The following is a 22882-nucleotide window of genomic DNA, read 5'->3' as shown; positions in this document are numbered from 1 at the left end:
TCAGTGTGCCAGGCACAATTCTAGGCTCTTGGGATGCAATGGGGACCAAATGAAGTCCCTGCTCCCGAACAGCTCAGACTCTAGTGTGAAGACAGGCAATAAAAGCAATTATAAAAGATAGCAGAGCTCATCATCTGCAGCGAGAAACAGACAAATAGACAATGGCAAAGCCCAGTGGTAAATGTTATGGACCGGGAGAGGATGGGGCATTCTCCAAGTTGGGAGGCTAAACCTGTATTAGTTAGGGTTCTCTAGAGGAACAGAACTAATAGGACATATAAATGTATGAAAGGGAGTTTCTTAAGGAGAATTGACTCACACGATCACAAGGTGAAGTCCCACAATAAGTCATTTGCAAGCTGAGGAGCAAGGAAGCCAGTGGTGGCTCAGTTTCAGTCCCAAAACCTCAAAACTAGGGAAGTGGACAGTGCAGCCTTCAATCTGTGGCCAAAAGCCTGAGAGCCCCTGGCAAACCCCTGGTGTGAGTCCAAGAGTCCAAAAGCCGAATAATCTGGAGTCTGATGCTCAAGGGCAGGAAGCATTCAGCACGGAAGAAAGATGAAGGCCGGAAGACTCAGCAAGTCGGGTTCTTCCACCTCCTTTCCGCCTGCTTTTTCTAACCGCACTGGCAGCTGATTGGATAGTGCCCACCCCGATTGAGGATGAGTCTGCCTCTCCCACTGGGAGAGGCAATACCCAGAAACACCCAGATACACTCAGAAACAATACTTTGCATCCTTCAATCCAGTCAAGTTGACACTTAATATTAACCTTCACAAAAGCCTATCTTCCTCAAACAAGTGATGTTTAGCTGAGACCTGAAGGATAAGCGGGGGTTGGCACAGCCCAGGTAGGTGAGGGATTGAGGTGAGGTAAAGAAAGGGTGTTCACAGCAGAGTGGCCAGCATTGCAAAAACCCAGAGGTGAGAAGGCCCAGGTGAGAAGGGGCAAGTTGTGTCTTAGGAAATGGTTGTGTGGCTGGAAAAGGAATTGAGGAGAAATGGCAGAAGATCGGCTTGAAAAGGCATGCAGAGGCCTGGTCATGCTGAATCTTGTAAGCCATCATCAGAAATCTGAAATTTGTTTTAAGGGCAATGGGCAGCCACTGTTAAGTTTCTAGTAGGGAAGTGACATGAACAAATTTTGTTTAATAAAATCCTTTTGAAGGTAGTGTGAAGACCAGATTGGAAGGGGAGCAGGGTCGTAGACAGAAAGCCCATCAGCAGACTGCATCGGTCAGCCAGGAAACAGACGAGAGGGTGGCTGCTACTAGTGGGCGGCAGTGAGGACTATACGGAGAGGTAACACCGACCATGTGCCAAGTACTCTTTTAAGTGCTTTCTTTCTTTTTTCTTTTTCTTTTTTTTTTGAGACAGAGTTTTGTTCTTGTTGCCCAGGCTGGAGTGCAATGGCACAATCTCGGCTCACTGCAACCCCCTTCTCCTGGATTCAAGTGATTCTCCTGTCTCAGCTTCCCGAGGAGCTGGGATTACAGGTGCCCGCCACCATGCCTGGCTAATTTTTGTATTTTTAGTGGAGACAGGGTTTCACCATGTTGGCCAGGTTGGTCTTGAACTCCTGACCTCAGGTAATCCACCCGCCTTGACCTCCCAAAGTGCTGGGATTACAGGCATGAGACACCATGCCCGACCTTCTTCTAAGTGCTTTCTATGCACGAGCTCAGTTAATCCTCATAGCATCTACACGAGGAAGCCTGTATTATCACCACGTACATCTTATAAATGGAGAAACTATAGAGAGGCTAAGTTGCTTGCATCTCCAAGTAAGTAGATCTGGGATTTGTTTGTTTATCTGTTTGTTTTTGAGCAGGGTCTCACTCTGTCGCCCAGGCTAGAGTGCAGTGGCATGAACCCGGCTCACTGCAGCCTCAACCTCTTGGGCTCAAATGATCCCCCTACCTCAGCCTCTTGAGTAGCTGGGACTACAGGTATGTGCCACCATGCCAAGCTCATTTAGGTCTCGCTATGTTGCCCGGGCTGGTCTTGACCTTCTGAGCTCAAGCGATCCTCCCACCTGGGCCTCCCAAAATGTTGGGATTATAGGCGTGAGACACTGTGCCTGGCTAGATCTGGGATTTGAAGCCCTGTTGTCTAACTGCAAGTTTAACCATTTCCCCACAGTTTTCTCTCCAGGGGTAGGCTGATTTGAGGAACGTTTAGAGTTGACTTGAGAGCATCCAGTGATTGACTACATTTGGGAGCCATGAGGGTACAAGGCGTTCAGGAGGATGACTGGGTGGGTGATGTTGCCTTTGACTGGGAGGAAAAAAAGGAGGATTTGGGTTTTCTTTTTGGTGGGGGGACATGGAGATAACGAGTCTAGTTTTAGGCATTGTTGAATTGGGGATGCCACATGAAGATGTCCAGTAGAGTTACAGATGTAGAACTCAGGACCCAGGCCAGGACTGGCAGGTATGGATTTGAGAGACCTCAATATGAATGTAATTGAAGCCAAGAAGTGGATGAAATTGCCCAGGGACAGTATTTGGGGTGATCAGAGAAGATACCAACGCCAAGGGACACCATTAAGGAATGGATATAAGAAAATTAGCTTGAAAAAGAGGCTGACAATGTGGCTGGAGAAGTTTGAGAAAATCAGAGGAATGTGGAGTCACAGAAATCAATAAGAGAATGTTTTCAAGAAGAGGACGACTGCTCCCAGCTCCTCGGGAGGCTGAGGCAGGAGGATTGTTTGAGCCCAAGAGATAGAGGCTGCAATGAGCTGTCTTCATGCCACTGTACTCCAGCCTGGGCAACAGAGTGAGACTCTGTCTCTAAATAAATAAATAGAATAAGAAGGGGACCGCTGAATAGGGTCAAATGCTGTCAGCAAGGTGAGGACTGACACGCTCACCATAGACAACAATGAGGTCCCAGGTGAGAGCAACTCTAGCTGACCAGAAGCACCCACCAGACTGTGGTGGGAAATGGAGATGACGAGAGTGGATAACTCAAGAGGGGAGCAGTGAGGCGGCTGTGGGAAGAGAACAGCGGGGAACACAGGGCTGCGGAAGTGTGTTTGATTTTTAAAATAGGAACCACCTGTATGCATCGACTCAAGTCTGAAGATAAGCAAGTGCTTCAGAAGCGAAAGATGGAGCAGAGAGAGGGGCAATGCAAGGCAAGGGGTTTTGGGCAGGGACGGAATTCAGAGCGCGAGTGAAGTCCTGCCCTCAGACTGTGAGGGGAAACGTGCTCCTTGTGAGTGTGTATGCAGATGTACATGTAGGCTTGGTGGTGGGGATCTGAGCATTTTCCCATCAGAGGACTTCATCTTAGTAGGATTGAGTGAAAAGGGGAGATTCAGTGGGACCGGAAGTTTGAGGAGAGTAGACAAACTTGTGAAATAACTAGAATGGAAACTCGGAGAGCGTGGACAGAGAAAGATTGATAGATTGCTGGCAGCATCAAGGGCCCAGTCAAGTCTGGCAGTTATGAATTTCTAGTGGAACCAACCTGTGAGGTTGTCTGATATTCTCAAGCAGAGCCCAGCAGCCCGGGTGTACAAAAAGATCAGAGACCTTGGTTCGATCTGAGTTGAGGTGTTGCCAGGTGGCTCAGGAGGATGGACAATGAAAACAATGAAGCAAGAATGAGTTGAGGGTCTGCAAGAGACTGGGTGAAGGGTAGGACATGGATTCTCAGCCAGATGGGGTAAATGGAGAGTGAGAAGGATACTTGCCCCACTCTCTCACTGATTCTGTTACCTTGGGTAAACTGTTGTACCTCTGGGCTTCAGTTTTTCATTCCTTCTCATCACTAGGGCCAAACAACTCCCGTTATGCTGGAGACGCAAATTCCACTGATGTTTCCAGATCATGGATACAACTCTTTCATTTTCTCATAAAAATATGCAAAATATCCAGCACTCTTCCCAGAAACCAAGAATAAACCTCCCATTGATATTGGTAATCTAACCCTGCTGCAAACTTCAAGTTTGAATCGTTACTTGATTCAATTCAACTCAACTTAAAGACATAGTCACTGAGAGTGTACTTTGCATAAATTACTGTGACAGCAGTTTACTGTAGACAGTCCTTGCTGTGTTGTTGTCTAACAGGAAGGGCAAGACTGGTATATAAATAAGTATGTTGGGAGAATAAATCCTAATATTCAACCCCGGTAAGAAAGAACAATTTCTGCCTCTATTTAACAACTTAACATCTGTTTTGAGCCCTACTTTTTTACCAGGTTGGAATAGGCTCAGTTGGGGTCCTCACCATTTTTTGGGTCATGACTAATTCTAGGGGCTTACATAATCCGAAGCCATCAGGAGGGGGTGCTTTTTGGTCCTCAATGTCATCTGTCAGCACGATCTGCTGAGACATCACTGCCCCTGTGGTTCTGTATTATCTGTTCATGCAGGCGGCCATGGGGACACACTCATTCCCTCTGCAAGGTCCCTTCAGGACCTACCTTTTGATTCTCTCTGCTACTTCTAGGCCTTTCTGGGTTACATGTAACCAGTGTGCCTCTTTGCAGTATGCATAAACACAGCACTCATCCATTTTCCTTATGGAGTCTTGCTGCCTCCCTAAGGTTCTACCAGGGGCACAGGAGAAAATGCTGCTTCTCTCCAGGACCAGTGAGCATTTTAGCTCTCCGAATCTGCTTCCATCTTTCCTTCTTGCTTCTAACTCTGAGAATCCTCTGGTCCAGGAAGATTGGGCAGGTGAGATAGAGAATCTTACTATTACAAATAATATTTGCTTCCAAATCTGTTGTCTGTGCTGTGGGGTGTTGCTGTTACTAGGAAACTTCTTTTTCTCTCTTTTCTGCTCTCTCACACCCCTCTAAGGCAATGAGCACAAAGTGGACCAGCTGCTTGAATGTAGAGAAAAGCAAGGGGGAAAGAAGTAATGTGGGGGAAATCATGGAAGCTATTCCATACAAGGCAGAAATAGGGTGTGTTATGAGATGAAAAAACATTGTGCTCTGGGGCTTCAAATTATATTAATAGCACTCTTTGGATGCACATGAAAGAAATGAATACTGGTTAACTCAAGTCAGAAAAAATAATGGATTTATTGAAAGCCTTCTGGGTAACTCACTGAGTAGAAAAAAGAGCTTAACAGATGCTTTGAGAATGACAGGAACCAGGCAGCACTGAGGATTGCAGCAAGAAGAACCCAAGAGCCGTCGAGGGTGCCACGATCAAATGACTCAGTTCCAACCACCTTCTGTCTGGTGTGAGCAAATCCCCAGAACATCGGCTATGATTGGCTGAGCTTGTTCACACTTGTGGCCAGGGGTTCTCTACCTGGAAGCTCCATCAGACCTATAGTGGAGAGAAGTCATACTCCCAAGGCAGGGGAAGGCAAAGGAATGTGAGGATGCGGGATGAACGAAGCAACTGATATCCTGCTCAAAGGAATGGGAGAGAAAGTCCCATCCAGAAAGCAGGACAGCTTAGAGGACAGGGCATTTGTGAAGGACTTTGAAGGATGGGAAGGGTTCTGATGAACAGAGATATGAGATGGAGATAGGAAGGGAATGCATATTCCAAGCAGATACATTTAGTGGGGTTGAAAATGTTAATTTGGAGTCATATTAAGAAATCTGAGGCTGGGTGTGGTGACTCACGCCTATAATCCCAACACTTTGGGAGGCTGAGGTGGGCAGATCATGAGGTCAGGAGTTCCAGACCAGCTTGGCCAACATGGTGAAACCCGGTCTCTATTAAAAATACAAAAATTAGCTGGGCATGGTGTTGGGCACCTGTAATCCTAGCTACTCAGGAGGCTCAGGCAGGAGAATTGTTTGAACCTGGGAGGTGGAGGTTGCAGCAAGCTGAGATTGTGCCATTGCACTCCAGCCTGGGCGACAGTGTAAGACACCATCTCAAAAAAAAAAAAAAAAAAGAAAAGAAAAAAAATCTGAGAAAGCTGGGCGTGGTGGCTCATGCCTGTAATCCCAGCACTTTGGGAGGCTGAGGCGGGTAGATCACTTGAGGTCAGGAGTTCAAAATCAGCCTGGCCAACATGGTAAAACCCCATTTCTACTAAAAATACAAAAATTATCCAGGCATGATGGTGGGTGCCTGTAATCCCAGCTACTCAGGAGGCTGGGGTGAGAGAATTGCTTGAACCCAGGAGGTGGAGGTTGCAGTGAGCCAAGATTGTGCCACTGCACTCCAGCATGAGCGACAGAGTGAGACTTCATCTCAAAAAAAGAAAAAAGAAATCTGAATGAGGAATTGTTATGGGCCGATTTGTGTCTCTCCACCATTGCCCCACCAAATTCATGTGCTAAAGTTGTAGCTCCCAATTCTGCAGAATGAGACTGCATTGGGAGATGGGGTCTTTAAGAAGGTAATTAAGTTAAAATGAGGTCACTGGAGTAGGCTGTAATTCCAGGTGACTGGTGTCTTTCTAAGAAGAGGAAATTGGGACACGGACAGATACAGAGGGAAGGCCACGAAAACACACAGGGAGAAGACAGCCATCTGCAAGCCAAGGATGGAGGCCTCAGAAGAAACCAACCCTGCAGACTCCTTGGTCTCAGCCTCCAGAAATGTGAGAAAATCTATTTCTGTTGTTTAAGTCACCCAGTCTGTGGTACTTTGTTATGGCAGCCCCAGCAAATGAAAACAGGCATCTTTTCTTATTTTGGATGCAATAGATACCCACAGAAACTTTTTAAAAGGCGGGATTAGGTAACTAGACTTATGATTTAGGAAAATGGACCTAACAGTGGTCTCAGGGGTGGGTAGAGTCTGGAGGTGGGAGACCAGTTAGTAGACTACTGCAAAAGTCTTTAGAAAGGTATATGAGGCTGTTAGCTTGGATAGTAGCAATGAGGCTGAGAAGAGACTGGGATTGTGGCAATGATTATAGAAATGGAATTTCAAGACTTGGTTGCAAATTGAATATTGGAGGAAAGGAGAGGAGAGACTTAAAGATGTCTTCAATTTTTATGACCTGTTAACTAGGTGATGTGGTTTGGCTGTGTCCCCACCCAAATCTCAACTTGAATTGTATCTCCCAGAATTCCCGTGTGTTGTGGGAGGGACCCAGGGGGAGGTAAGTGAATCATGGGGGCCGGTCATCTTTCCCATGCTATTCTTGTGATAGTGAATAAGTCTCATGAGATCTGATGGGTTTACCAGGGGTTTCTGCTTTTGCTTCTTCCTCATTTTCTCTTGCTGCCACCATGTAAGAAGTGCCTTTTGCCTCCCACCATGATTCTGAGGCCTCCCCAGCCATGTGGAACTGTAAATCCAATTAAACCTCTTTTTCTTCCCAGTCTTGGGTATGTCTTTATCGGCAGCATGAAAATGGACTAATACATTGGGAGAATGGGGTAATACAAGAAGGCTCTTTTTTTATTTGTTTTTAATTTTTGAGACAGAGCCCTGCTCTGTCACCTAGGCTGGAGTGCAGTGGCACAATCATAGCTCACTGTAGCTTCAACCTTCTAGGCTCAAGCAATCCTCCTGCCTCAGCTTCCTGAGCAGCTGGGACTACAGATACACACTACCACACCTGGCTAATTTTTTAATTTTTTGAAGAGACAAGGTCTCACTATGTTGCTCAGGTTGGTCTTGAACTCCTGGGGTCAAGCGATCCTCCTGCCTCAGCCTCGCAAAATGCTGGGATTACCAGTGTGAACTGCTATGCCTGGCCAAGAGGGCGCTTTTGATGACTGACAAAAATGCAATCAAACTAGCTTATGGACAAATGGAATTGGTTACTGCTCTAATAGTGAGACCCAGGGTCTTGCGTCGGGCTTTGGACGCTCCTGGTCCTAGGCACTCGGGGGCTCTGGTTTGCTTTTCTTTGGGTGCCGTGCCTTCCCTCTGAAGCTTCCATGTGGCCAGGAAAGACAGCTACAGCTGCAGCATCTTCACAGTTCATGATCTAAGACGACTTCCTCTCGTCTCCATATGCCAAATCCTACTTAGGGCAGGTGCTTACTCCTTAGCCCTATCACTGCGGACAGGAAGATGGGGTACCACTGATGGTGAAGCTTTGGTTTGCGTTCCCTCCATTTAGGCCAGGTAGGAAATTTTGATTGACAGTTTCGTAGATCTCCGGTGAAAACAGAAATTCAGGGCAGACAGAAACAGTTGATATCCACCCCACTGGGTTTGGATTTGGATATTTTATTAGGCTGGTGCAAAGGAATTTTTTTTTTCTTTTTTTTTTTTGAGGCAGAGTCTTGCCCTGTTGCCCAGGCTGGAGTGCAATGGCCCAATCTCGGCTTACTGCAACCTCCACCTCCTGGGTTGAAGCGATTCTCATGGTAATTATTTTAATGGCAAAAACTGCAATTACTTTTGCACCAGCCTAATATTTTTGGACATGCCAATATCGAGTAAAGGATGGGGTGCAGGGAAGAAATGGTGAGAGTTCATTGACAATGTGGTTTCAAGCTCAAGAGAGAGAAGTTACCCACAGAGAGGCTGTGACTAAAGCCACGGTAGTGTGTACATTTCCTGCAAAAGAGAATAGCCACGGGAAAGAGGCTGGAGGATGGACTGAACATTAGGGAATTTCTATATTTGGTAAAGAAAAAAGGAAGAAAATACAGTAGTCGGAGAGGGGCAGGCCATCCAGAAAATAGAAACTGATGGAAGCCAGCGAAGGAGAAGGTTTCAAGAAGGATGGAATGTTGGTAGCTTTCAGAGGTGAGAACTGAGAAAAGACAGGGGATCATTAGGTACTTAGGAAATCACTGGTGACCTCCTCATGGCTTTGGGGGCAAGGGTCAGTGTCATTAAAAATAGTTACTTTTTTTTTTTAAAGACAAAAATATTTTATTGCCATAAATTAATCCAGTAGGTATATCTGAGAAAGCACGCATCAGTTGGTTAGAGCAATAAGCCCCTCTACCACGTTGCTCATGTGTTCCCGCAAGCTGCCTTCCGCTGCTGCTCGAGATCTCTCCATCTCGGTCATTATCAGCTCCAGATCTTCCTTCTTGATAGTGACTATTGCCAGTTCTTTCTTCCCCTCCTGTTTGGCTTTCTGCTCCCGGGACCTTCTGTCTCCAATCACAGACGTGGCCGTCTCCAGATTGGAACTCTGATCTCCTTCTCCTCTGCGTAGTTGGTGACCTGCTCCAAGTCCGCGGCACCGCTGTCAGTCATGTTTCCCTGGCTTCTCGGGAGGCCGCTCTGGGCCACGGGTCTCAATCTCTAACTCCATCTCCACATCCCCCTCGGTCACCACATCTGTTTCACCATGCCGCCGCATAAGCCCCACCTCACGGCGACAAAAAAAAAAAGGTTACTTTTTTTAAAAACCTACATTTTTAGGGGCATCATCAGCCATAAAGTTTATGGGCAAGGTGAGACATTTGGATGCAGACTGAGAAAGTTTGAATTTATTGGTACTTTAATAAATAAATGATTGTGAACTCTTTTGTGTATCTGCAGTTGGCTTATGAGGAAACTGAGTCCCAGAGAGGGGCAATGACTTATACAAGTTTTCCATGGGACCTGGTGGAAGATTAGGACGGTCAACAGCAGCCTGGAGAGCCTGGAGTCTGCGTCAATGTGCAACCCTAGCCCTGCATGCTGAGCGTTTGCCTGAGGTTTCCAGTGCACCAGAGGCGCATACTCGGCTGCCTAATCGGGTGAGGAGGGTGAAGGGAATGGATGAAGCAGGCAACCACGGCCCTGGAGAGGCCATCCTCATTGAATGGGGACCACTGTTACTCAGCTCAGCTGATCACTGCCACATGGGGATGAGGGCCTAGGATTGTCCAGATGTGATTTTCTAAGGGAAGTTGGGAATCGGAAGTTGGGAATGTTTATGCGAACTTCCCCACTCTTTCCATATTGGCAGCTAATTTAAAAACATAAAACCACTGTGTGAGTAAACAGGTTTGTGGGTTGGGCTACCAGTTTATACCCTCAGCTCTATATCTGAGGAATGGGGGCGGGAAAAAAGAAAAAGCCACGATGTGGAGAAAAGATAACATAAAGAGGCTCCACCTACAGTTCAATCTGGCCAGAGGCCTGGGTGTCAAAATTGTTCCTGAGGTCCTGAAAATCTGGACACCTCTAGTATGTCAGCAGAGTGTGACATATCTAGACACCTCTAGCATGTCACCTCTAGTATGTCACAGAGTGTGTGACTTTTAAAGCCATCATTGGTCTGGATCTTAGTCTCCTCTTATCTTACACAAATCTGGAAAATTCTTTAGTGATTGCTATTTATTCCTTTTTGTTTTATTTCTTTTATAGTATTATTATTTTCTTTATTCTTTCCTTCTATTTTGAGAACTTTGGTACTTTCCTCTTTGAGTGAAAAATACTATGGATTCTGGATTAAAACAGCACAGGAGAAGTTGAACTAAGGTTTTGTCAGTTTTGCAGATATGGTTATTGCTATGACATCTCATTCATTCAAGTCTTTATTTTTGCCTGTGTACAAGACAATGTGTTATAACTTGCAAGGTGTAGGAAATGAGTAAGAACAACCTGTACCCATATTCTTGAGGCATATAATTAGGAGCTGGAGAAAAAGGACCAACATAAATAGATATAATCATTCATTCCTGCAGCTTCCTGACCGTGATGTCTAGCATGTGCACATTCACGAAGTTACAGTTTAATGCAGAGAAAGACATGTATACAGATAATTTTGGTGTTATTCATGTGCTATAATAGAATGATCAAGAAACTTGGAGGAGCAGAAGAGAAAGCACCTCATTCTGCTTGCACGAGCTGAACACTTTAGGGAGGCTTCACGGAGGAGGTGTTGTTTAAGATAAGTCTTTAGGATGACTAGGGATTTGCACAGCAGATGAAGGGTGGCCAGGGTTTCTAGGAAGAAGGTGCAGCACCTACAAACTCAGAGGCATAAAGGAACATCACACATTCAGGGTGTGATGGATGAGAAACCAATATGGGAAGTTCCTCAGGAGAGCTACAAGCCAAGCACTATGCGATTCTCATTTACATCCGGGTCCTGCTGTTCCATGTGAAATGAGTCAGGGCGGGTGGATGTCTTAGGCACACCAGGCATTCAGGTGCCGGGGCAACTGCCTTATGTCCTTTACCCCTGAGTATTTTATTGGTCTTCTACTGGAAAGAAATCATCCATGTCATCCAGGCTTGGGGAAAGTACAGGAACATATACAGATTCCTTCAAAGTGTGTATTTCACTTCCCATATTTAAAGCCAGGAGATGGCTGGGTACAGTGGCTCACGCCTGTAATTCCAGCACATTGGGAGGCCAAAGCAGTTGGATCGCTTGAGCCCGGAAGTTTGAAACCAGCTTGGGCAAGACGGTGACACCTCATCTCTACAAAAAATACAAAAATGAACAGAGTGTGCTGATGTGTGCTTATAGTTCCAGCTACGTGGGAGGCTGAGGTGGGAGGATCACTTGAGCTCAGGAGGTCAAGGCTGCAGTGAGCTGTGATTGCACAACTACATTCCAGTCTGGATGACAGAGTGAGGCCCTGTCTTAAAAAAAAAATTGCAAATAAAGCCAGGAGACCAGATATTTTTACATGAGTACTACTTGCTACCATAATCCACAGAAAAAGTGTCTCATATTAGTATGGAGTTAGTAATTCCTTTTCATTAGATGGTAGGCTATGTTTCAAATAGGAGTTTCAGCCAGGTGCTGTGGCTTATGCCTGTAATCCCAACACTTTGGGAGGCTGAGACAGGCGGATCACCTGAGGTCAGGGGTTTGAGATCAGCCTGGCCAACATGGCGAAACCCAGTCTTGTCTAAAAATACAAATATTTACTGGGTGTGGTGTTGGGTGCCTGTAGTCCCAGCTACTCAGGAGGCTGAGGCAGGAGAATCACTGGAAACGGCGGCGGCGGCAGGGGGGTGGTGTGTGGAGGTTGCGGTGAGCCGAGGTCACACCACTGCACTCCAGCCTGGGTGAAAGAGGAATTTAATGGAGAGATCTATTATCAACTTACATTGAATTTTGTCATCCCTGTGACTATTTATTGAATAGTTACAATACACATAACTAGCTATATGAGTTTGATTTTAAAGAAAAGATAATGCTTTCTACATTTGATTCCTAGAAATCAGTATTGCTGCCTTAATTCATAATGAAAAAGAAAAATACCAATCAAAGGAAAGGTATATTTTCTTTTTTAGCAGAGCTGTGCCAGGACAGTAACAGCCCAAGGGTAGAGTCTGAGCTTATACCCTGAGGCATCTGAGGTGGGACCTGGGGCCTCCCACGAGTGAACACTACACGCCTGAGGCCAGACCACACTCTTTTGCTTCATTTACACGTGTTAGTTCTCATGAACTATATCATAAATATATGTGCGTTTTCAGCCAGTTTTTGGTAAGACAATTTGTGTTTCAGGGCATTTTATCTACAGAATTTGATTTAAACATTATCAGATATTTACGCATTAAAAACAATTATATACAATACTAAGTAAAATGTAAAATACATTGAATTAGCTCACTATCTTAGTTTAGAAATATACTTGAACTGTTATGAATGTGAGTTGTCAGCTGCCAACGATAGGATGACTAACTCATTCTGGTTTTAGCACTGAAAGTCCCACGTCCCAGAGCTCAAACCACAAGGTAATTCTGCCCATCAAAACTCAACAAGGACCAGCTCAGATCCACATGCTGAGCTGTTTCTTACACTAGCTGTTAGAACTCAGTGTCTGACTGGAGCAGAAGTTAATGTAGCACACACATCACTTGGAAAAGGGAATGACCCATGGTTATGACAATTGATAAAATATTAAGGTTGTACCAATCACAGTTTGACCATGAGTAGTGCAGAATATGACAAAGGCAGAAAAGGCAGGTAGGAAGGTATGCAAAAAAGACTAGAGGAGGAGCTTAGGAAGCTTGACTTGACAGTTCTAACAGCTTCCTCTGGAAATACCAGCTGTTTGTGTATTTGTAAAAGACAAACAGAGCAGCCTGAAATAAAATGGTGAGATGGAAGTGTCTGATCTTCTGATGTCCCACCCTTCCTTATCCTCATTCTCTCTCTCCACACCTATGTTAAGGGACAATTCCAGTTAAAAATCCTCATGCATGACATTCTAACCTTTTTTCCTTCTTATGTACGGTATTAGTCAGCTCTTGCATTGCTATAAAGAAATACCTGAGACTGGGTAATTTATAAAGAAAAGAGGTTTCATTGGTTCCTGGTTCTGCAGACTGTACAGGAAACATAGTGGCTTCTGGGGAGGCCCCAGGAAACTTACAACCATGGCAGAAGGTGAAGGGGAAGCAGACACATCTTACATGGCAGATGCAGGAGCAACAGAGAAAAGGGGGGCTAGGCACGGTGGCTCACATCTGTAATCCCAGCACTTTGGGAGGCCGAGGCAGGCAGATCACTTGAAGTCAGGAGTTCGAGACAAGCCTGGCCAACATGGTGAAACCCCATCTATACTAAAAATACAAAAATTAATTAGCCAGGCTTGGTGGTGCACACCTGTAGTCCCAGCTACTTGGGAGGCTGAGGCACAAGAATTGCTCGAACCCAGGAGGCAGAGGCTGCAGTGAGCCAAGATTGCGCCACTGCACTCCAGCCTGGGCAACAGTGTGAGACTCTGTCTCGAAAAAAAAAAAAAAGAGAGAGAGAGAGAAAAGGGGGAGGTGCCACATACTTTTAAACAACCAGATCTTGTGAGAACTTTATCACGAGAACAGCGCTAAGGGAATGGTGCTAAGCCATTCATGAGAAACTGCCCCCATGATCCAATCACCTCCCCGCAGGCCCCACCTTCGACAATGGGGATTACAATTCGACATGAGATTTGGGTGGGAACACAGATCCAAACCATATCATGTACTATGTCCTTTAGTAAGTTTTTCCTTAACATTTTAAAATAAAAAATTTTAAACATATAGAAAAGTGGACAGAATTTTATAAGGAATGCCCATATACCCACCACTTGGCCTATAAAACTAACATTTTAATACACATGCCTGATTTATCCCATATCTTCTATCTCTCCATCCATCAATCCATCTTATTTTTTGGATGCATTTCAAAGCAAGTAGCTTCAGCTCTAAACACTTGAACATGCATACCATTAAGTAGAGTCTGGTTTTTTTGGTGGTTTTTTTTCTCTTGAGATAAAATTTATACACAATGAAATACACAGATCTTAAGTGTATTTTCCCATGAGTTTTGACAAATGTATTCATGTGTATAACCCAAACCCATATCAAGATACAGGACACTGTCATCACACCAGAAAGTTCTCCTCATGCCTCTTCCAAGTTAATCCCTATCAGGATCACCATCCTCCACCTACCCCAGACGATTACTGTTCTCTGATTGTTTTCCACTACAAATTGCTTTCATCTACTTTAGAACTTTGCATAATTAGAACCAGAGAGTATGTACTCTTTGGGGTCTGATTTTCTTTGCTCAGCATAATGTCTGTGAGATTCATCCATGTTCATGGGTATATTGGTAGTATTTCTGGCCAGCATTCCATGGTATGGATGTATTATAATTTGTTCATTTTCCTTTTAATGGACATTTGGTCAGTTTACAGTTTTTAAATATTATATATGAAGTTCCTATGGACCTAACTATACAAATATTTTGGTATATTGTTTTCATTTCTCTGGGGTAAATACCTAAGGAGTGGAATCCACAGCATTATTTTAAATAGTTTAGCAGAGGCTTATTAGAAGGTGGCATCATGCCTCTACCTCTCCATCCATCTTGTTTTTCTCCTTTTCTCTTATTCTATTTTCTTCTTCCTATTACCCTTTTCTTTTTCCTTTTTTTTTTGAGACAGAGTCTTGCTCTGTCACCCAGGCTGGAGTCCAGTGGTCCAGTCTCAGCTCACTGTAACTTCTGCCTCCTGGGTTCAAGCAATTCTCTGCCTCAGCCTCCCGAGTAGCTGGGATTATAGGCTCCTGCCACCATGCCCAGCTAATTTTTTTTTTGTATTTTTAGTAGAGACGGGGTTTCACCATGTTGGCCAGGCTGGTCTTGAACTTCTGACCTCGTGATCCACTTACCTTGGCCTCCCAAAGTGCTGGGATTACAGGCATGAGCCACCACACCTGGCTCCCTCTTTTTTTTTCTATAAGCCACTCATTTCCTTCCCTCTTGTCTCTCCTGACAGGGTATAATGTTTTGTTACCATTTTCTCACTGTCCTAAAAATTCTTCCAGAGAGAGGCAGCACGGTGTTGATGAAAACGCCTTAACTGTTGGGCTACTTTCAAGATAAGCCTCTGCTGCTTTGTAGCAGGGTGAGTTATGTTACTTCTCTGGGCTCCAGGCTCCTTAATGGTTTGTTCATTCAAGAGGTTGGAGGAGATAACTCTGGAGTTCCCTTTCCAGCTCCATCATTCTGTAAATCTATGAGCTCTTTTTCTAAGACACAGTCTGGCAGAGAGAGACAAGATAGGAAGACAGAAAGATGATGAAGATGTGAGGGTAGAGATGGAGAGAGCAAAAAAGAAAAACAAATAACTTTCTTCCTGCAACTTGGCCCAACAGTGACATGGTCTCTGGGGCCAGGCCAGTCCCCTCCCAAGGTCATCTTTCTTTCCTCACTCCTGGCTTCATGGTTAGGCACTCCAACTGGCCTTGCCTTGTCCTCTACTGCTGTGTACTCCCTATCTTCTCTGTTCCCCCAATTAATATATATTAGTTTCATGCTCTAGATATGCTCATTGAGCCTCCCAGGAGAGCACTATAAACCAATTTATGCCAATGAACCAATAAGGAAACCAAGAGAGGTCCCTTCTTGCCAAGGTAAATATATTCAATTTAGTAAGGGCTTTGTAGATATAATGCACTCATTTTCATTGTATAACCTAGAGGGAGGACACTAATATTAGGAAGTTTAGGTCCAAGAAGTGAAGAAACACCGTGGCAGGCTATATGAGGAGTCTCTTAAGTGCACGAGCTGGTGCATTTGAGATCTTCTTCATATGATACAGGTACCGAGACTATGATACCTGAATTTTATTGCATGAAGTCTCAATTTAAAAATTTTATTCTGCTGCTCGCCAAAACCTCCTCATACTTATTGGAACACATATGCCAATTTTGGCTCAGAAAATGTGGTCTCTGTGCATATTGATGGATATAATTTTCAGCACATGTGCTCTCTTGATACCTTGGGTATATCCTACCTTACAGTAATTAGCATATATGTCATTTCAAAAAGGAAAAGTTTCATCCTGGACTTACGGAAAGGTTAAATGAGGAGAGAAACTACTAAAGAAAGAGGAAGAGAAACATTAAAAAGAGAGAGAAGTAGTGTAGAGTGGAAAGGAGTGGGAAAAGATGGGCCAATGATGAACCGAAGATGAAGAAAAAAATGAGAAGTGTGCAATGAAAATATAAAACCCTTAAAAGACACGATTTTATGCTAAAAAAAAATTCATTCAAAATTTTGTCCCAAGCCAGAAGTAAGAGTAAAACGTAAACTTTGAGACATAGTGCCCCTGGCATACCTAATTGCAACCTCATTATGTGTCTTCACATCTGTAGTGTATTTTGTTTTCTTTTTGTTTGTTTTTGTTTTTGAGATGGAGTCTCACTCTGTCGCCCAGGCTAGAGTGCAATGGCACGATCTCGCCTCACTGCAACCTCTGCCTCCTGGGTTCAAACAATTCTCCTGCCTCAGCCTCCTAAGTAGCTGGGATTACAGGCACCTGCCACCACGCCCAGCTAATTTTGGCATTTTTAGTAGAGATGGGGTTTTGCCATGTTGGCCAGGCTGGTCTCAAAATCCTGACCTCAAGTGATCCACCTGCCTCGGCCTCCCAAAGTGCTGGGATTACAGGCGTGAGCCACTGCGCCCGGCCTCTAATGTATTTTGATATACTCAAAATATACTCATATTTAACAACAAACACAAATTAATTATAGTTCAGAAGAAACAGAGTTAGGCTTTCAATTCAAGTTGTAATAAATCATATTAGTGATTATTTTTCTGTTTCTAATATATCAATTAAGCTCATTGGATTCCAGCTAATTAAGTTACAAAGATAAGGGACTCATACCATAAGGATGGAATGAGCTCTAGCTTTTAAATAATTATCCCTCTGAGGTTGAGGCTCTTCAGTTTCCTATGTTATGCCAGTAGATTGAGTTCACAGTCATTTGCAGGAAAAGCAAAAGGCATTTAGAGGGTTTTAAGACTGTCAGTCCTCATCAGACACTGGGTATGAGCACTGTGACTTTGAGACTCAGGGCTGTGCACCTGTGGGAGCTGGACCACACACACACACACACACACACACACACACACACGCTTTGAAAAGAAGCCTAGCCACAGCTGAGAGCTATGCTATCCCCCTTATCACTGTCATCTAAAACCCTGTTCCAGTGAGGGAGGAGGACTGTAAACTCCAGGTATATTTAGGAGCCAATTGATGTTTAACTCCTAAGAAGAAAGGCTTTGGAAGACAGAGCAAGCAAACAGAGATGCTAACTTTACGAACTGCAGAAGTTACCAAGTTTAAGATAAGGAGAAAGATCAAATAAATGAGGTCAGGGTCAAAATCCCTCAGAGCCAGAATTTGAGTATGAGGAGATGAAAGGGAGAGAGGGCAGAACATCTTGTTTTGAGGACCCAAACCAGCAAGGCTGGTGAACTAGGGTGGAGGGTGTGCACCTGCAGAGGTGGATTGAGGGAATCTTCAAAAGCTGGATACATCTGCCCGTGTGGCCTTTCAAGTCAAACTTGGGTACAGAGATAACCACTTCCCCCACTCTACTCCACAACTAATTAACAACTAATTAGCCCACTTCCTTGTTAAACCCTGAAAATGTCTACCCAGAAATCTGTTTGAAGAGTTTTTTTTTTTTTTTTTTTTTTTTTTGACAGAGTTTTGCTCTTGTTGCTCAGGCTGGAGTGCAATGGCACCATCTTGGCTCACCACAACTTCTGCCTCCTGGGTTCAAGTGATCCTCCTGCCTCAGCCTCCCAAGTAGCTGGGATTACAGGCATGTGCCACCACGCCTGGCTAATTTTTTGTATTTTTAGTAGAGTTGGGGTTTCTCCATGTTGGTCAGGCTGGTCTCGAACTCCTGACCTCAGGTGATCCACTCACCTTGGCCTCCCAAAGTGCTGGGATTACAGGCGTGAGCCACCGCGCCCGGCCAGGATACATGTCTGGCCAGGAACCTGTATTTTTAGTGATTAATCTCAGGTGATTCTTAAGCATACTCAAGCTTGAGAATTTGCTGTTAGAACGGCTCCTGAGGTTTTCTGAGGGGATTAAAGGAGATAGGGTCTAATAGGCTGAGTCTGACTCGGCAGGTCCTATTTTGACGTGGACTTGGACTTTACTTTCACTCACTTCTTGACTGAGGACCTACCGTGAAACCAGATTATGAGAGTTAGGTGGTAGATTTGACTGTGAGTTTCTTGGTGATCAAGATAAGCAGTTAGATTTTGGTACAGAATTCTCATTGTCCTGGAGGAAAAGACAAACTAACCATACCAGTGTCTTAGGAGAAGCAAAGCATGTCCCCAACCCCAACTGTAAAGGAATTTTCTTCCTGACAGATGTGGCAAACACGTCCTCAAGAACATTCCCGTAGCAAATGCAGTCCTGGATGATTAGCGAGGTAAATGATAATTTGCAAAGGCTACAGTTTTAAAAATTAGTCAGACCTGGGCAGGTGCGGTGGCTCACGCCTGTAATCCCAGCACTTTGGGAGGCCGAGGTGGGCGGATCACGAGGTCAGGAGATTGAGACCAGCCTGGCCAACATGGTGAAACCCCATCTCTACTAAAAATACAAAAATTAGCCAGGCGTGGTGGCAGGAGCCTGTAATCCCAGCTACTTGAGAGGCTGAGGCAGGAGAATTGCTTCAACCTGGGAGGTGGAGAGTGCAGTGAGCCGAGATCATGCCATTGCACTCCATCCAGCCTGCGCGACAGAGCAAGACCACATCTCAGGAAAAAAAAAAAAAAAAAAAAAAAAAAGAAATTAGACCTGAGTTTGAATCCCAATGTAAATTGCTTTTACTACTTTAACTAATCTCCAGCAAGTTATCCTTCCACAACCCATAACATTCATTATTTTAAAAATTATGTCAGTAATACATTGCCATCATAAATGGTTCTAGAAACATATGACTATAGGATGAAATACAAACCTCTCATCCTCCCACTGTTACCTTCCCCTGCTTCCCCCATGCCTCCTCCCCTTGCCTGAGGTAACCACTGTTAACAGTTGAGCTACATCCTTTCCAGCTTTTAGAGCATATTTTTGTTTACATGTATACATTATCATGAAAGTTGCTTCTTTTGCTGAACAGTATATCTTGGAGGAGTGTGGATGTATCTCATTCCTTTTTAATATGGCTTAATATCCCATAATGTGGATATATTTTAATTTATTTAACCATATCCTCTTATGATGACTCAGATTTGTCACCCTTCCTTCCTTCTTTCCTATTCCTTTGCTAATACAGGGTTTTGCTTTCTTGCCCAGGCTGGAGTACGGTGGCGCCACCCTAGCTCACTGCAGCCTTGAACTCCTGGGCTCAAGCAATCCTTCGGCCTCACCCTCCCAGGTAGGTGAGGGTAGCTGAGGAATCACAGGCGTGAGCCACTGTACCCGGCAGTAAACGTTTCTTTAGGATAGATTCTAAAGAATGAATTGGGTCAGAGGGTATGCATGTTTTAAATTTGGATTGATACTGCCTAGCTGCCCTTTCAAATAGCTTTTTAAATTTTCATTTGGGCAAGTTATTTATTTTCTGTGACCCTTTGTTTCCTCTAGTATACAAATTCAGTGTAGTCAAACCTACTGCATGGGATTGGTGAGATGATTAAATGAGATAAACAGTGTAACAACACTGCTTGGGATGTGGGTGGTTCTTTTTTTTTTTTGAGACGGAGTTTCGCTCTTATCACCCAGGCTGGAGTGCAGTGGCATGATCTTGGCTCACTGCAACCTCTGCCTCCCGGGTTCAAGCGATTCTCCTGCCTCAGCCCCCCAAGTAGCTGAGATTACAAGCTCCCGGCACCATGCCTAGCTAATTTTTTGTATTTTTAGTAGAGATGGGGTTTCACCATGTTGGCCAAGCTGGTCTTGAACTCCTGACCTCAGGCGATCCACCCGCCTCAGCCTCCCAAGGTGCTGGGATAACAGGCGTGAGCCACCGCGCCCAGCCAGAATATGGGTGGTTCTTATCATCCCTATACCTTAGAATCAGATAGAAGAAATCTATTTTCCTATAACCTTTGGTGTGTTTGTGGAGATTGAGGAAGGTCACAACTCTCCTTGTGGGATGTCTTCACACTAGGTATGTTTCAGAGGCTAGCCATTTTTGGAGGTTACTAAACAAAATGATCCAACACATAGAAGGTAGCCAAAAAGATGGTGGTGTGACTTTTATTGTTAGGCTAGGGGTTCACTTAACAAGCCTGTGTAAGGATCACCTGACTCTCTTGGCAAATACAATTTGATTTAACTTCCTATTAGCTAATGAATAGGGCCCAGGCATTTTTGCAACAAAAGTTAGATGTTAATATGTAATAAATTGATACAATAAAAATTATTTTTGTCTAATAATAATGCCAATTATTTCTGTTCATTAGAGAAAAAAACCCTAAAGATTATAGTTTATTGCTCTGTAGAACACTGATGAGTTTTAATATTTAATAATTTTATTCTAGCTTTCTTCTCTTTGATGGGAAATATGTACATTCGTTTCTTGCATCTGCCTTTGAATCATTTTGTCATTCTGTTTGTTCCCTCATTAGCGAGCTAAAAATAACCTTGACATACGCTCTTATGTGTGTGTGTTGTTTTAACATTTTGAAAAGTCTACTTTTAACAGTACTCAAGATCAGACCATGCTACTGCTTTCACTCCCTGCAGATGGTCATATTTTTGAGGCCTTCATTCATTTAATTGTCTTTTTTGTGTTATCTCTAAATTCTCCAAGGCTCTGGACAGTAATTAAACATAAAGCAGAAAAGTTCTCCCGCCGGCTGTCCTGCGTCACTCCTTCAGTTCTCAGCTTAGATTTCCTGTCCTTTGGCAGCTTTCATCATCCTTCTATCTTAACACCCCGTGATTTCCCCCTTGCAGTGTACTTATTACGCTGTATTGAAATCACTTCTTTTCTCTTTCTCTGTGAATTTCTTGAGAGCACAGACTACGTTCTGCTTAACTTTTTATCCCCAGCTTTCAGCACAGTGCCTGGCTGTAAGTACTCAATAAATATTTTGAATGAATACATTATGCGCTAAATGTTACATCAGTCTTATTTTGTGTGTTCAAGGGTGCTAAATAATAGTCACATATAATTTATTGTTCTAACAGTAGCAATGGCAATCTTTAGCTTGTGTGCTCCTTGTAGACCTTCCTTTTGGGGATTGTAGTGGTGGTGCATTTTTGCACAACCAAGTCTTCATCTTATATTAGTTGTTTTGGTCCCTTCCATAATATTTTCAGAATACTGCTCCTTTAAGACCAGTGAAAGCCTGCTGGTGGAGGAAGAGGTCCTGCCACTGAACAAAGTGTCTGTGTAGATTTAGCTACACCCATTTGATGTGCTTCTTAGTCTCGTTTAACTTGCCTATTCATATATCCCTGTCTCATTTGTTCTTAGATTTGTCACAAAGGCTCTGGTTTTTGGCTTGTCCTGGTTTGAACTTGGTGTATCTGGCTCTTGATTCATTTTCTGACCTCAGACCATCCTTAAATCTGCTTTTCTACTTTGTACCAGGCTTTGGCATCTCCAAGTACCTGACCTCAGCTCAACCTGTCTTGGGTTTTCTTCTCCTCCCTGACATTGACAACCCAGCCCTCCTAGGCACAGAGAGATGGAGCTGAGTGTGGTTTTCCTGAAATAAAGCTTGCATTATGAGAGGGAATAAACAGGTACATAGTGTTTTAGAAGGCAGCATTTTAACTTCATGTAGGCATTGTTTTCATGACAATTTTCTTTTGTTTCTCCTTTTGTTATGAAATATGCATTTCGCCAATATTAAATGGAATATTCCAGAAGAAAAAAATAGTAAGTAAAATCTTGCTTGCCTCTCAGTAAAATAAAGCTCTATTTTTAGTTTTTTTCCAACTTCCTGTACAAAAAAGGGAAAACTTTAGCTTTTGGGGGAAATTTGGAGCTAGCCTGTTGGTACTGTTGAGCTTAGTGTATCTATAACTATATATTATTTTCATATATTATTCCACAATATCTTAAATACTTTATAAAGATATTTTCATAAATTACAGCAATCCTGGCTTTAGACGATTGATGGCCATTTTTAAACAATTAAAGCTAATTTCTAGCTTTTTATGAGTTTGGTATTAAGCACAGTAGTTTCTTAGAAAGTCTCCAGGGAACGCATTTTGCAAAATAAAAATCAGCTAATGACCCAGGAAAGCCTCTTCATGCTTGTTTACAACTTTTTAAAGTGGCTCTTTTCAAACGTCAGGGTTTTTTTTTTTTCATTCACTAGATGAAAAATTATAGAAACCGTCACATCCAGTCAATTGGTTGCTGTAATTCCAAAAGATTTAGACAAAGTGAAGACAGCTTACCCACTGGAGGGCATGTAATGTCACCGGCATGTGACGAGATGTGCATATTTGTGGTGGACCGGGTGCTTGATGTGAGAAGTGCTGGCAACGAGGAGTCAGCCTGGCCCAAATAACCACAAAAAAGAACAGATTTCAGACAGGCCGTTTTACAGTTTCTCACTTGTTCTTTTGCCAACTTCCAGCCACTTCTTTCTCTAGCACTGATCAAACAAAACAAACGATCATTCTGGAAAAGTTCTGAAAATATAGGTCACTTGTTTCTTTTTGTTATCTTTAATCTGCTGTGTATCGACTTACCTTTCCACACTGATCCACTCAATTTACGTTTAAATAAAGTTTTCAAATTAACTGCATACTAAAAAAAAAGCTAATTGGGGGAAGAAGGCTGTTAAAAAAAT

The 22882-nt window shown here is 43.6% G+C and overlaps 1 pseudogene; it reads right to left on the bottom strand.

Moving 5' to 3' along the window:
* Positions 1–8795: 8795 nt before the first annotated feature.
* Positions 8796–9229, bottom strand: LOC100446343 (huntingtin-interacting protein K-like; annotated as a pseudogene).
* Between the last annotated feature and the right edge of the window lie 13653 nt (positions 9230–22882).

Source organism: Pongo abelii, chromosome 6 (genome assembly GCF_028885655.2).
Source record: "Pongo abelii isolate AG06213 chromosome 6, NHGRI_mPonAbe1-v2.0_pri, whole genome shotgun sequence".
Lineage (NCBI taxonomy): Eukaryota > Metazoa > Chordata > Mammalia > Primates > Hominidae > Pongo > Pongo abelii.
Note: the sequence above shows the minus strand (reverse complement) of the source record. Positions and strands in the feature narration are given on the sequence as shown.